General features: G+C 45.1%; 1 long non-coding RNA gene across 1 annotated transcript in view; it reads right to left on the reverse strand.

Annotated features, from left to right (window-relative positions):
- Positions 1-11,203: 11,203 nt before the first annotated feature.
- LOC149971533 (uncharacterized) overlaps positions 11,204-15,631 on the reverse strand; it is a 62,056-nt gene continuing 57,628 nt past the window's right edge. The window contains exons 2-3 of the long non-coding RNA XR_016491760.1: positions 11,622-11,720; positions 11,204-11,450 (exon numbers count right to left, since the gene is read on the reverse strand). This is a non-coding gene — a long non-coding RNA (uncharacterized LOC149971533). The remainder of the gene's footprint in view (positions 11,451-11,621; positions 11,721-15,631) is intronic.

A 15,631-nucleotide genomic window follows, 5' to 3' on the forward strand; every position in this document is an offset into this window, starting at 1 on the left:
GAAAATGTCATTACATGTTGATGTTTTTTATTACCGTTTCTCCTGAGGTACAGGATTTCATATAACCGTGCCGAAGATCAACATTTGGTGATGAACGTTGGCCTTTGTTTTGCTGTCGCTCATGAGACTGGGTAGGAAGAAACTCAGGTAATACACGTTACTGCTGAATAAAGCAGTATAACTACGCACAACGCACAAGGCAGCTCCTTAACGCATGGTGTAGTCTAGGCCAGTGGTTCCCAACACTTTTTCAGTTCATATACCACCAAGTACAAGTACCCCTGAAGTATCCCCTCATGAGTCTTCTAAAGTTCCCGCTGTGGATAGGACAGATACTGCCAGGGGTCCTAGTACCCCTGGTTGGGAAACACTGGTCTAGGTCTCCCCTTTCCAATTCATTAGAAACAAAAGACCGCCATTGACTGTCTGTCTGAGTCTTCAGTATGATCCGGGCTGGAGTATCATAGTATCATAGTATCTTGATATCGTAGTATCATAATGTCGTAGTATCATAATATTGTAGTATTGTAGTATCATTTTATCTTTGTATCGTAGTATCATAATATCGTAGTATCACACACGCACACGCACACGCACACACACACACACACACACACAGGAACTCGCTCACATGGTTGGCTAATATGAATACAGACAACAGCAGACAGCAACAGGACCCTGAAGAATACACTGCGTGTTATTAATAGGTGAGGTGGGTTACTAATTACTGTTTTGTTTTCATGGATTTATCATAACATTCCTGGGGGGTGTATGTGTGTGGCGGGGTATGCTTTTGTTGTGTGTTGCTAATCTGTGCCCTGTTGAGAGATCTGTACATCTAGCTGCTATTACCTGCTACCTGGGTGTTTTTATATCATAAACCTTAATTTTCAGTTTTTGAGACAGAGACAGAGACAGAGACAGAGAGAGAGACAGAGAGAGAGAGAGAGAGAGAGAGAGAGACAGAGACAGAGAGAGAGAGAGAGAGAGAGAGAGAGAGAGAGAGAGAGAGAGAGAGAGAGAGAGAGAGAGAGACACTGCTAAACTATCAGTCAGGCATCCTAATGAAACTAGCTTAAGGCTTTTTCTACTAAATAGTTATTTCCAGCCTGAACTTGGTTTTCTGCATGTGACACACGGTACAGGGATTCAATTTGAATAATATGACATTTAGCAGATAAAGCGACTTACAGTCATGCTACATACAATTGACCAAGGAATTGAATCCACAACCCAGTGGTACAAGCACCATCCTCTACCAACTGAGCCATGCAGGACACCAGAAGCTCATCCTACTGTTGGAACGTTCCTGTAGTGTGCACTTCATTACATTGTTAAACCCTACACCCTACGCAATAAACACTAAACAAAGTGTGCTCCTGTTACTTTCTGTATAATTGATAGAACCAGTTGTGGATGGCTCTACACCGGTGCGTAATCAAGACTGTGTTCCTTCCCTCGTTCTGTTTGTGTCTTTTTGATCACACAGCTCCCCAAATACACCCACACATACTGTAATTCAAGGCTAAACAGTATGACGAACCTGCCTGTACTCAGCAGAGGTACAGAGTGTGTGTGCGTGAGTGTGTAAATTTTAGGTGTATGTGCGTGTGTGCGAGTGTGTACACGTATGTGTGTGTATCTGCGTGCAACTGTGGGGTTGTGTTGTGTGAGAGACCTGGCTGTACTTAGCAGAGGGACAGAGAACAGGGAGTCCCCTCCTGTACTCCCTGTTCACTCATGACTTCACGGCCAGGCACGACACCAACACCGTCCTTAAATTTGCTGATGACACAACAGTGTTAGACCTGATCACCGACAGCGATGAGACAGCCTATAGGGAGGAGATCAGAGACCTGACCGTGTGGTGCAAGGACAACAACCTCTCCCTCAAAACAAAGGAGATGATTGTGGACTACAGGAAAAGGAGGACCAAGCACGCCCCCATTCTCATCGACGGGGCTGTAGTGGAGCAGGTTGACAGCTTCAAGTTCCTTGGCGTTCACATCACCAACAAACTAATGTGGTCCAGGCACACCAAGACAATCGTGAAGAGGGTACAACAAAACCTATTCCCCCTCAGGAGACTGAAAAGATCTGGAATGTGTCCTCAGATCCTCAAAAGGTTTACAGCTGCACCATCGAGAGCATCCTGACGGGTTGCATCATTGCATGGTATGGCAACTTCTCGGCCTCCGACCACAAGGCATTACAGAGGGTAGAGCGTACGGCCCAGTACATCACTGGGGCCAAGCTTCCTGCCATCCAGGACCTTTATACCAGGTGGTGTCAGAGGAAGGCCCTAAACATCGTCAAAGACTCCAGCCACCCTAGTCATAGACTGTTTTCTCTGCTACCACACGGCAAGCGGTACCGGAGCGCCAAGTCTAGGTCCAAAAGGCTTCTAAACAGCTTCCACCCCCAAGACATAAGACTCCATGACATCAAATGGCTACCTGGACTAAAGTACAAGGGGACCACTGTCTATAGATCATTATACAGACTGCACTCAGTGTCTATCGATCATTATACAGACTACACTTACTGTCTATAGATCATTATACACACTGCACTCACTGTCTATAGATCATTATACATACTGCACTCACTGTATAGATCATTATACAGACTGCACTCAGTGTCTATCGATCATTATACACACTACACTTACTGTCTATAGATCATTATACACACTACACTTACTGTCTATAGATCATTATACAGACTGCACTCAGTGTCTATCGATCATTATACACACTACACTTACTGTCTATAGATCATTATACACACTGCACTTACTGTCTATAGATCATTATACAGACTGCACTCAGTGTCTATAGATCATTATACAGACTGCACTCAGTGTCTATAGATCATTATACACACTACACTTACTGTCTATAGATCATTATACACACTACACTTACTGTCTATAGATCATTATACAGACTGCACTCAGTGTCTATCGATCATTATACACACTACACTTACTGTCTATAGATCATTATACACACTGCACTTACTGTCTATAGATCATTATACAGACTGCACTCAGTGTCTATAGATCATTATACAGACTACACTTACTGACTATAGATCATTATACACACTGCACTCACTGTCTATAGATCATTATACAGACTGCACTCAGTGTCTATAGATCATTATACAGACTACACTTACTGTCTATAGATCATTATACAGACTACACTTACTGACTATAGATCATTATACACACTGCACTCACTGTCTATAGATCATTATACAGACTGCACTCAGTGTCTATAGATCATTATACACACTGCACTCACTGTCTATAGATCATTATACAGACTACACTTACTGTCTATAGATCATTATACACACTGCACTCACTGTCTATAGATCATTATACAGACTGCACTCAGTGTCTATAGATCATTATACAGACTACACTTACTGTCTATAGATCATTATACACACTGCACTCACTGTCTATAGATCATTATACAGACTGCACTCAGTGTCTATAGATCATTATACAGACTACACTTACTGTCTATAGATCATTATACACACTGCACTCACTGTCTATAGATCGTTTTACACACTACACTTACTGTACTACACTTATGTGTCGGGGGGCTAGGTTCAGTCTGTTACATCTGGACTATTTCTCCTGTGTGAATTTAAGTATGCTCTCTCCAATTCTCTCTTTCTCTCTCTCTCTCTCTCGGAGGACCTGAGCCCTAGGACCATGCTTCAGGACTACCTGGCATGATGACTCCTTGCTGTCCCCAGTCCACCTGGCCGTGCTGCTGCTCCAGTTTCAACTGTTCTGCCTGCGGCTATGGAACCCTGTTCACCGGACGTGCTACCTGTCCCAGACCTGCTATTTTCAACTCTCTAGAGACAGCAGGAGCGGTAGAGATACTCTCAATGACCGGCTATGAAAAGCCAACTGACATTTACTCCTTAGGCGCTGACCTGTTGCACCCTCTACAAACACTGTGATTATTATTATTTGACCATGCAGGTAATTTATGAACATTTGAACATCTTGGCCATGTTCTGTTATAATCTCCACCCGGCACAGCCAGAAGAGGACTGGCCAACCCTCATAGCCTGGTTCCTCTCTAGGTTTCTTCCTAGGTTTTGGCCTTTCTAGGGAGTTTTTCCTGGCCACCGTGCTTCTACACCTGCATTGCTTGCTGTTTGGGGTTTTAGGCTGGGTTTCTGTACAGCACTTGTAAGAAGGGCTATATAAATAAATTGGATTTGATGATCATTATACAGACAACTCTTAGAAAACAACTCCTGTCTATAGATCTAACCAGGCCTCCACAGAAAGACACTAGATCAGAACCATTAGAGGAAGGCAACATGAAACTAAGACCATGGCTTTGTTCCAAGTGGCACACTTCTTTAGTAGTGCACTTCGTTTGGTTCCCCATCCAGTTTAATGGAACATCTTAGTTGATGACCACAAGGGACGTCTCTGTATAGTGCAATACTAAGAAGAAGAATGTAACTAATTCAAGTGAATAGAGACTGTGTATATCTAGACAATTTGACTTGAAAGAGCCATTAAAACCACTTTAACCCCTCAGTGAAACTGAAAGAGAAGTTTTAATCCGGGCTTTGTGATGACTGCTGTGTAGCGCTAATCTACAGATGATGAGTTAGGGTATGTAATGTAGTGCTAATCTGCAGATGATGAGTTAGGGTATGTAATGTAGTGCTAATCTACAGATGATGAGTTAGGGTATGTAATGTAGTGCTAATCTACAGATGATGAGTTAGGGTATGTAATGTAGTGCTAATCTACAGATGATGAGTTAGGGTATGTAATGTAGTGCTAATCTACAGATGATGAGTTAGGGTATGTAATGTAGTGCTAATCTGCAGATGATGAGTTAGGGTATGTAATGTAGTGCTAATCTACAGATGATGAGTTAGGGTATGTAATGTAGTGCTAATCTACAGATGATGAGTTAGGGTATGTAATGTAGTGCTAATCTACAGATGATGAGTTAGGGTATGTAATGTAGTGCTAATCTACAGATGATGAGTTAGGGTATGTAATGTAGTGCTAATCTACAGATGATGAGATAGGGTATGTAATGTAGTGCTAATCTACAGATGATGAGATAGGGTATGTAATGTAGTGCTAATCTACAGATGATGAGTTAGGGTATGTAATGTAGTGCTAATCTACAGATGATGAGTTAGGGTATGTAATGTAGTGCTAATCTACAGATGATGAGTTAGGGTATGTAATGTAGTGCTAATCTACAGATGATGAGATAGGGTATGTAATGTAGTGCTAATCTACAGATGATGAGATAGGGTATGTAATGTAGTGCTAATCTACAGATGATGAGATAGGGTATGTAATGTAGTGCTAATCTACAGATGATGAGTTAGGGTATGTAATGTAGTGCTAATCTGCAGATGATGAGTTAGGGTATGTAATGTAGTGCTAATCTACAGATGATGAGTTAGGGTATGTAATGTAGTGGTAATCTGCAGATGATGAGTTAGGGTATGTAATGTTGTGGTAATCTGCAGATGATGAGTTAGGGTATGTAATTGAGGCCTCTGTAATGGATTTGTTGGTGCTTAATGGGCATAAATTACCACATGCAGGTAGGTTCATTACTACAGAATGTGGGGATGTAGCCAGCTACAAAATCGCTATTCAGTAAAATGGGCAGTAGTTGGTATAAACCCAAAGACTACATAACACCATAAACACAGACTACACAACACCATAAACATAGACTACACAACACCATAAACATAGACTACATAACACCATAAACATAGACTACATAACACCATAAACATGGACTACATAACACAATAAACACAATGACTACATAATACCATAAACACAAAGATTACATAACACTATAAACACAAAGACTATATAACTCCATAAACACAAACACTGGGTTGGGTTGGTTTTGGGGAGAAGAGAGAGTGGGTTGGGTAGGTGGGAGGCGAGAGACTGGGTTGGGTAGGGGGAAGGCGAGAGAGATTGTGTCGGGTTGGGTAGGGGGAAGGCGAGAGACTGGGTTGGGTTGGGTAGGGGAGAGGGGAGAGTGTTGGTTGGGTCGGGGGAGGAGAGAGAGTTGGTTGGGTCGGTGGAGGAGAGAGAGAGAGTGGGTTGGGTTGGGTAGGGGAGAGGAGAGGAGAGAGAGTTGGTTGGGTCGGGGGAGGAGAGAGAGTTGGTTGGGTCGGGGGAGGAGAGAGAGTTGGTTGGGTCGGGGGAGGAGAGAGAGTTGGTGGGGTCGGGGGAGGAGAGAGAGTGGGTTGGGTTGGAGAGAGAGTTGGTTGGGTCGGTGGAGGAGAGAGAGTTGGTTGGGTCGGTGGAGGAGAGAGAGTTGGTTGGGTCGGGGGAGGAGAGAGTTGGTTGGGTCGGTGGAGGAGAGAGAGTTGGTTGGGTCGGGGGAGGAGAGAGTTGGTTGGGTCGGGGGAGGAGAGAGAGTTGGTTGGGTCGGGGGAGGAGAGAGAGTTGGTTGGGTCGGGGGAGGAGAGAGAGTTGGTTGGGTCGGGGGAGGAGAGAGAGTTGGTTGGGTCGGGGGAGGAGAGAGAGTTGGTTGGGTCGGGGGAGGAGAGAGAGTTGGTTGGGTCGGGGGAGGAGAGAGTTGGTTGGGTCGGGGGAGGAGAGAGAGCTGGTTGGGTCGGGGGAGGAGAGAGAGTTGGTGGAGTCGGGGGAGGAGAGAGAGTGGGTTGGGTTGGAGAGAGAGTTGGTTGGGTCGGTGGAGGAGAGAGAGTTGGTTGGGTCGGTGGAGGAGAGAGAGTTGGTTGGGTCGGGGGAGGAGAGAGTTGGTTGGGTCGGTGGAGGAGAGAGAGTTGGTTGGGTCGGGGGAGGAGAGAGTTGGTTGGGTCGGGGGAGGAGAGAGAGTTGGTTGGGTCGGGGGAGGAGAGAGAGTTGGTTGGGTCGGGGGAGGAGAGAGAGTTGGTTGGGTCGGGGGAGGAGAGAGTTGGTTGGGTCGGGGGAGGAGAGAGAGCTGGTTGGGTCGGGGGAGGAGAGAGAGTTGGTGGAGTCGGGGGAGGAGAGAGAGTGGGTTGGGTTGGAGAGAGAGTTGGTTGGGTCGGTGGAGGAGAGAGAGTTGGTTGGGTCGGGGGAGGAGAGAGAGTTGGTTGGGTCGGGGGAGGAGAGAGAGTTGGTTGGGTCGGTGGAGGAGAGAGAGTTGGTTGGGTCGGTGGAGGAGAGAGAGTTGGTTGGGTCGGGGGAGGAGAGAGTTGGTTGGGTTGGTGGAGGAGAGAGAGTTGGTTGGGTCGGGGGAGGAGAGAGAGTTGGTTGGGTCGGGGGAGGAGAGAGAGTTGGTTGGGAGCTACTAATCTTACATCCTCCACTGCCTCCTCAGCATTCCCCCACTGCTCTCCACACGTTACAGTTATTTAGCTATAGGACAGTCAGTGCTGTAAAACCCAACATGTAAAACTGCATTCTGGCAGTAACTCGGTCAGCATCGTTATCAGATTGGGCATGTAGTCTTTATTCCTGTCATGCTGTGCAGATTATCAGACCTCACAACCCCTGGAAAAGTGTTTAACATTTCAGGAAACACATGAGTACAATATACAAATGTAGGCTCTTCATTTGAGCTCTTTGGTTGCTGGGAAATTTCCTGCGCAGTAGGAGTAGTAGTTGGAAATACGCAGTAGGAGTAGTAGTAGGAAATACGCAGTAGCAGTAGTAGTAGGAAATACGCAGTAGGAGTAGTAGTAGGAGATACGCAGTAGGAAATGTTTCTTATTGTCTATTGAGTTTTAAAAAGACTTCTAAAGTTTGTAATTTCCATTTTGAAATTTCAGACTTAATTTGCCATAACGAAAAAAATGTCCATGAATTATAATCCACATAAAAATTCACATTTCCTGTTGCTGAAGGATTATTTTCCTGCTGTAGCAAATTGGCTCAAATGAAGATCCTACAATCTGTAGTAATCGTTACGCAGCGTGACTGCTTTAAAGACTACCATGAAGGCTATTATTTGATAACGTTTAATCACTCGCTCACTCATACATTTCACTAGTTCTGTGAAAATACCATATTTCTTCACCCTGGTGCACCTGGGAAGTACTAGATGTGTCAGTGTGAGGCTCTTAGATGGAGCTCTGCTCATTCACACACACACACACACACATGCACGCACGCACACAGTATTTCCATCACAATGCCGTGCAGGTCTGACTCTAAGGACCCAAGGCTGTAGGCTGTTTGCTACCTAAGGCAGTGTCCTTCACATACAGCAGCACTGTGGCAGCTTTTCACTTTTAGATCCTGGATCAAATCAAATGTTTTGTCACATACTTTGTAAACATCAGCTGTTGACTAACAGTGAAATGCTATTCATTACATGCTTGGTAAAACAACAGGCATAGACTAACAGTGAAATGCTTACTCCCAACAATGCAGAGAGAAAGACAATAGAGAAATAATAGACAAGTAAAGCATGTAATAATGAATACACAATGAGTAACCATAACTTTGCTATCGCTGTGGTAGATATGTACATATAGGTAGGGCTAAAGTGACTAGGCAACAAGATAGATGATTAACAGTAACAGCAGCTGTGTATGTGATGAGTCTGAGTTTGTGCAAAAAGGGTCAATGGAGATAGTCCGGGTAGCTATTGGTTAACTATTTAACTAACCATCTATGATGAATTGGGGCTAGAAGCTGTTCCGGGTCCTGTTGGTTCCAGACTTGGTGCATCGGTACCGCTTGCCGTGCAGTAGCAGAGAGAACAGTCTGTGACTTGGGTGGCTGGAGTCTTTTGCAATTTTTAGGGCTTTCTTCTGACACCACTTGATATAGAGGTCCTGGATGGCAGAGTTCGTCCCCAGTGATGTACTAGACAGTACGCACTACTCTCTGTGGTTCCTTAGGGTGGGATGTGAAGCAGTTGCCATACCAAGCGGTGATGCAGCCAGTCAAGACGCTCTCAGTTGTGCAGCTGTGGAGCTTTTTAAGGATCTGAGGGCCCATGCCAAATCTTTTCAGCCTCCTGAGGGGGAAGAGGAGTCGTCGTACCCTCTTCATGACTGTGTTGGTGTGTGTGGACCAAGATAGATCCTTAGTAATGTGGACACTGAGGAACTTGAAGCTGTCGACCCTCTCCACTACAGCCCTGTCAATGTGAATCAGCCCTATGTTTCTGACTTCCTCCCTATAGGCTGTCTCATCGTCGTCGGTGACCTCTGTCATGTCGTCAAGCAAACTTAATGATGGTGTTGAAGTTCTCAAATCAAATCAAAGTTTATTTGTCACGTGCGCCCCGAATACAACAGGTGCAGACCTTACAGTGAAAAAAGGTGTGTGTGTGTGTGTGTGTGTGTGTGTGTGTGTGTGTGTGTGTGTGTGTGTGTGTGTGTGTGTGTGTGTGTGTGTGTGTGTGGGGTGTAGGTAAGTAAAGAATTAAAACAGTAAAAAGGCATGGCCCCTCTGACGTAAATGAACAAGGAGTGCAGGAGGGGTCTAATCACGTACCTCTAACGGGCCCTGTGTTGAAGGTCAGCGTGGGGGATGTGTTGGGGGCAGCCCATCAGGAAGTCCAGGATCCAGTTGCAGAGGGAGGTGTTTAGTCCCAGGGTCCTTATTGATGAGCTTATTGATGAGCTTTGAGGGCACTATGGTGTTGACTACTGAGCTGTAGTTAAAGAACAGCATTCTCACATAGGTGTTCCTTTTGTCCAGGTGGGAAAGGGCAGTGTCAAGTGCAATAGAGATTGTGTCATCTGTGGATCTGTTGGGGCGGTATGTGAATTGAAGTGGGTCCAGGGTGTCTGGGATAATGGTGAAGATGTGAACCATGACCAGCCTTTCAAAGCATTTCATGGCTACAGATGTGAGTCCTACAGGACGATAGTCATTTAGACAGGTTATTTTGGCGTTCTTGGGCACAGGGACTATGGTGGTCTGCTTGAAATGTGTAGGTATTACAGACTAAGTCAGGGAGAGGTTGAAAATGCCATTGAAGACAGTTGCCAGCTGGTCTGCCTGTCTGTCTGTCTGTCTGTCTGTCTGTCCTTCATCTTCATCTTCATCTTCTGTCCTCATTGGGGCCGAAAAGTCCTCAAAAGTAAATCAAGGAAAATTCTCCCTCGTGGACAAAGGCTATTTTAAGCACAGGGGTCGGTTTAGAGTGAGGATTAGGGAAAGGTGGATAGATATTCAAGTGTACAACTGAATGCCTTCAACCTAAATGTGCCTTCCACATTTAACCCTCTGAATCAGAGAGGTGCGGGGGGCTGCCATAATCGACATCCACGTCTTCGAGCGCCCGGGGAATAGTGGGTTAACTGCCTTGCTTAGGGGAATAGTGGGTTAACTGCCTTGCTCAGGGGAATAGTGGGTTAACTGCCTTGCTCAGGGGAACAGTGGGTTAACTGCCTTGCTCAGGGGAACAGTGGGTTAACTGCCTTGCTCAGGGGAATAGTGGGTTGACTGCCTTGTTCAGGGGAACAGTGGATTAACTGCCTTGCTCAGGGGAACAGTGGGTTAACTGCCTTGCTCAGGGGAACAGTGGGTTAACTGCCTTGCTCAGGGGAACAGTGGGTTAACTGCCTTGCTCAGGGGAACAGTGGGTTAACTGCCTTGCTCAGGGGAACAGTGGGTTAACTGCCTTGCTCAGGGGCAAAACGACATATTTTTACCTTGTCAGTTAGGGTTAGGAGTTAGGTTTAAGGGTTAGGTTTAGGGTAAGGGTTACGGGGTAAGGTTAGGATTACAGACACACTCATGATCTCACAGCTGGTGAGGATGATTTAGGAGGTGGAGATTAAACACGCCTAGGAAGTCTGATGTTTGTTCTTTTCAAAAGCAGCCACACACACATACAACCACACGCACACAACCACACACACACACACACACACACACACACACACACACACACACACACACACACACACACACATACAACCACACACACACACACACACACACACACGCCAGCTGTCACATCCTCCCCTCTAATCTCTCTGGGCTTTAAATCCGTGAATCATGAAAGCCACTTCTGGAAAAACAAGACAAATTGGATGTCAAGTGTGAAAAGGACGCTCTTTATGTCCCATTTCCAACAGCCCCTCTCTGTCTCACAAACAGTAACCTTCATACATGCTTTAATTACTTATTCTACAGTACTATCCTACAGTACTATTCTACCGTACAGTGGAGGCTGGTGACGTGAAAAATGTAGGAGGATGGGAGATCCACGGTATAGACGCGGAACGCACAGAGATGACAAAGTCTATTTCAAAAACCATCAAAGACTAATTATTTTAACCTAAAGCATTTAAAGCATTTAATAAAGACATTTATAGTACAATATTATGGGGAATGGGAATGAGAGGGCTACTTACACAGTGTTGGGAGGGACCACAGCAGCGATTAAATGGGTATGAGGCATGAGTTGAGCTGTTCAGAGACTTGACTTCAGGACAGGATTTGACTGGGAATACAAAAAACAATAACACAACACACTACACAGTTAGCTCTTTTGTCTAAGATTGAGTTAGTCCAAGCAATGAGTAAAATCATTGATGTGCAATAATGTGATTGTGTTTGTGTGTGTGATTGACTCTACATACAGTAATGAGAGAAACTTGATAGGGGTACTCACAGTGCTTGGAAGGGAAACATTCAGTTCATGTCAGGAGAGAGTTGACAATGGTAGTGGAGTGGTCATCACCTCTTAATCAGGGAACAGGAGGGGACTTAGCTGTAGATACAAATAGCAGATACATTACAGTTGCACCATCGTAGGTTTGAACAACACGTTCAAACCTACATCTCAAAATTCACAAAGTCAAAACTCGGCCACTTTGACATGTCAACAGATGAAGGATGGTGCCGACAGAGACAGTCGCCTCGCTTCGAGTCCTTAGGAAACTATTCAGTATTTAAATGTTTTATTATGTATTATTTCATACATTGTTAGTCCAGAAGATTTTAAGTGTAATTACATGCAGCCGGGAAGAACTATTGGCTATAAGAGCAACTTCCATTTACCAATGTTACGACTAGGAATACGACTTTCCCGAAGCAGATCCTTGTTTGAACACCACCCAGGACATTGGATCTAATCCCTGAGGCCGACCCAAAACAACAATGCCACAGAAGAGGTTGACGGAGCGGCCTCCTGGTCAGACTTCGAAGGCGTGCACACCACCCATAGCTTCCGAGTATATTACTCGCCAATGTCCAGTCTCTAGACAACAAGGTAGACAAAATTAGGGCAAGGGTTGCCTTCCAGAGAGACATTAGAGATTGTAACATTCTCTGTTTCACAGAAACATGGCTCTCTCGGGATACGTTGTCGGAGTCGGTACAGCCACCGGGTTTCCGGTGTATGCTTCAAGATTAATGACTCATGGTGTAAGTAATCATAACAAGGAACTCAAGTCTTTTTGTTCATCTAACCTAGAATTCCTTACAATCAAATGCCCACCACATTATCTCCCAAGAGAATTCTCAGTTATCGTCACAGCTGTATATATCCCCCCTCAAGCAGATACCACGATGGCCCTCAAGGAACTTCTCTGGACTCTATGTAAACTGGAAACCATATATCCTGAGGCTGCATTATTGTGGCTGGGGATTTTAACAAAGAACATTTGAGAACAAGGCTACCTAAATTCTATCAGCACATTGATTGTAGCACTCTCACAGACAGTACACTGGACCACTGCTACTATAATGTCCGTGATGCATACAAGACCCTCCCACGCCGTCCCTTCGGCAAATCCGACCACGACTCTATTTGTTCCTACGGTCCTATAGGCTGAAACTCAAACAGGACGAACCCGTGACAATAACCATTCAACGCTGGTCTGACCAATCGGAAGACACACTTCAAGATTGTTTTGATCACGCAGACTGGGAAATGTTCCGGGCAGCCTCAGAGAATAACATTGATTTATATGCTGATTCGGTGAGTGAGTTAATAAGGAAGTGCATTGGAGATGTTGAGCCCACTGTAACTATTAAAACCTATTCTAAACAGAAACCGTGGATAGATGGCGACATTCGGGCAAAACTGAAAGTGCGTACCACCGTATTTAACCATGGAAATATGACTGGGAATATGGCCAAATATAAACAGTGTAGTTATTCCCTCTGCAAGGCAATCAAACAATCGAAATGTTGGTAAAGGGACAAAGTGGAGTCGCAATTCAATGGCTCAGACACTAGACGTATGTGGCAGCGTCTACAATCACGGACTACAAAACGAAAACCAGCCACGTCACGGACACCGACGTCTTGCTTCCAGACAAACTAAACACCTTATTTGCCCGCTTTGAGGATAACACAGCACCACTGATGCGGCCCGCTACCAAGGACTGCGGGCCACCTCTCTCCTTCTCCGTGGCCAACGTGAGTAAGACATTTTAACGTGTTAACCCTCGCAAGGCTGCTGGCCCAGACGGCATCCCTAGCCGCGTCCTCAGAGCATGTGCAGACCAGCTGGCTGGTGTGCTTACGGACATATTTAATCTCTTCCTATCCCAGTCTGCTCTCCCCACATGTTTCAAGATGGTCACCATTGTTACTGTACCCAAGAAGGCAAAGATAACTGAACTAAATGACTATCGCTCCATAGCACTCACTTCTGTCATCATTAAGTGTTTTGAGAGACTAGTCAAGGATCATATCACCTCCACCTTACCTGCCACCCTAGACCCACTTCAGTTTGCATACCGCCCACAGGTCCACAGAAGCAATCACACTGCACATTGCCCTATCCCATCTGGACAAGAGGAATACCTATGTAAGAATGCTGTTCTTTGACTATAGGTCAGCATTCAACACCATAGTACCCTCCAAGCCCATCATTAAGCTTGAGGCCCTGGGTCTCAACCCCGCCTTGTGCAATTAGGTCCAGGACTTTCTGACGAGCCGCGCCAGGTGGTGAAGGTAGGAAACAACATCTCCACTACGCTGATCCTCAACACTGGGGCCCTACAAGGGTGCATTCTCAGCCTCCTCCTGTACTCCCTGTTAACCCATGACTGCATGGCCATGCACGCCTCCAACTCAATCATCAAGTTGGCAGACGAAACAACAGTAGTGGGCTTGATTACCAACAATGACGAGACAGCCTACAGGGAGGAGGTGAGGGCACTCGGAGTGTGGGGTTAGGAAAACAACCTCTCACTCAACGTCAATGTTAAGGGAATTTTTATCTATAATGACTAATTATGTATACATTTCAATCAGGATGTACTAATCAGAATACTATTATGCTACTGTACATGTATGAATTTTCTCTCTTGATCCCAGTATTGAATATAATGTAGTGAATGTGGTCAAGAGTTTAGAACAATGACGGTCTGTTCCTTGGTACAAATGAATGAACTATATCTCCAGACTGTCTAGAATGCTTATCTACACTGACTGACCTTGGCTCTAGGCGAGGAGGGAAGGCTTGAGAGCTATAGAGCCTTTCTACCAGTGTCAAGAAGAGACGGAACACTTTGAAAACGCTGACGTCATTTTCAGTTTAGAACCTGTGGTAAAATGTGTATGTACTCAGTACTCTCTTGAATAAAGGCTGTTACTTGACTTTAAGACCGGGGCTCTGTCCATTCCTATAAAATAAGGGTCTTACAAATTCTTGACAGAGTGTTTAATTTTAATTGGGAATTAAAACAGAGGAATTAAATTCCTTCAACAGTCAACAAAACAAAGAAGATGATTGTGGACTTCAGGAAACAGCAGAGGGAGCACCCCCCTATCCACATCGATGGGTCAGCAGTGTAGAAAGTGGAAAGTTAAGTTCCTTGGCGTACACATCACGGACAAACTGAAATGTTCCACCCACACAGACAGTCTGGTGAAGAAGGTGCAACAATGCCTCTCCAACCTCAGGAGGCTGAAGGAATTTGGTTTGTCACCTAAAACCCTCACAAACTTTAACAGATGCACAACTGAGAGCCTCCTGTTAGGCTGTATCACCGCCTGGTCTGGCAACAGCACCCCCCTCAACCGCAAGGCTCTCCAGAGGGTGGTGCGTTCTGCACAGCGCATCACCAGGGGAAAACTACCTTCCCTCCAGGACACCTACAGCACCCAATGTCACAGGAAGGCCAAAAAGATCATCAAGGACAACAGCCACCCGAGCCACTACCTGTTCATCCCGATACCATCCAGAAGGCGAGGTCAGTACATCAAAGCTAGGACCGAGAGACTGAAAAACAGCTTCTATCTCAAGGCCATAAGACTGTTAAACAGCCATCACTAACACAGAGAGGCTGCTGCCTAGATACAGACTTGAAATCATTGGCCACTTTAATAAATGGATCACTCGTCACTTTAATAATGTTTACATATCTGACATTACTCATCTCATATGTATATACTGTATTTTATACCATCTATTGCATCTTGCCTATGCCACTCGGTCAATTCTCATCTCATCGCACATATGTACATATTCTTATTCCATCCCTTTAGATTTCTGTGTATTAGGTAGTTGTTGTGGAATTGTTAGATTACATGTTAGATATTATTGCACTGTCGGAACTAGAAGCATAAGCATCTGCTAACCATGTGTATGTGACAAATAACATTTGATTTGAAAGTCACCCAAGAAAAAATCCTGAATAAAGCCCTGATCATCCACATACCTGA

Source organism: Oncorhynchus mykiss, chromosome 25, assembly GCF_057628025.1.
Source record: "Oncorhynchus mykiss isolate SJ-2025 chromosome 25, ASM5762802v1, whole genome shotgun sequence".
NCBI lineage: Eukaryota > Metazoa > Chordata > Actinopteri > Salmoniformes > Salmonidae > Oncorhynchus > Oncorhynchus mykiss.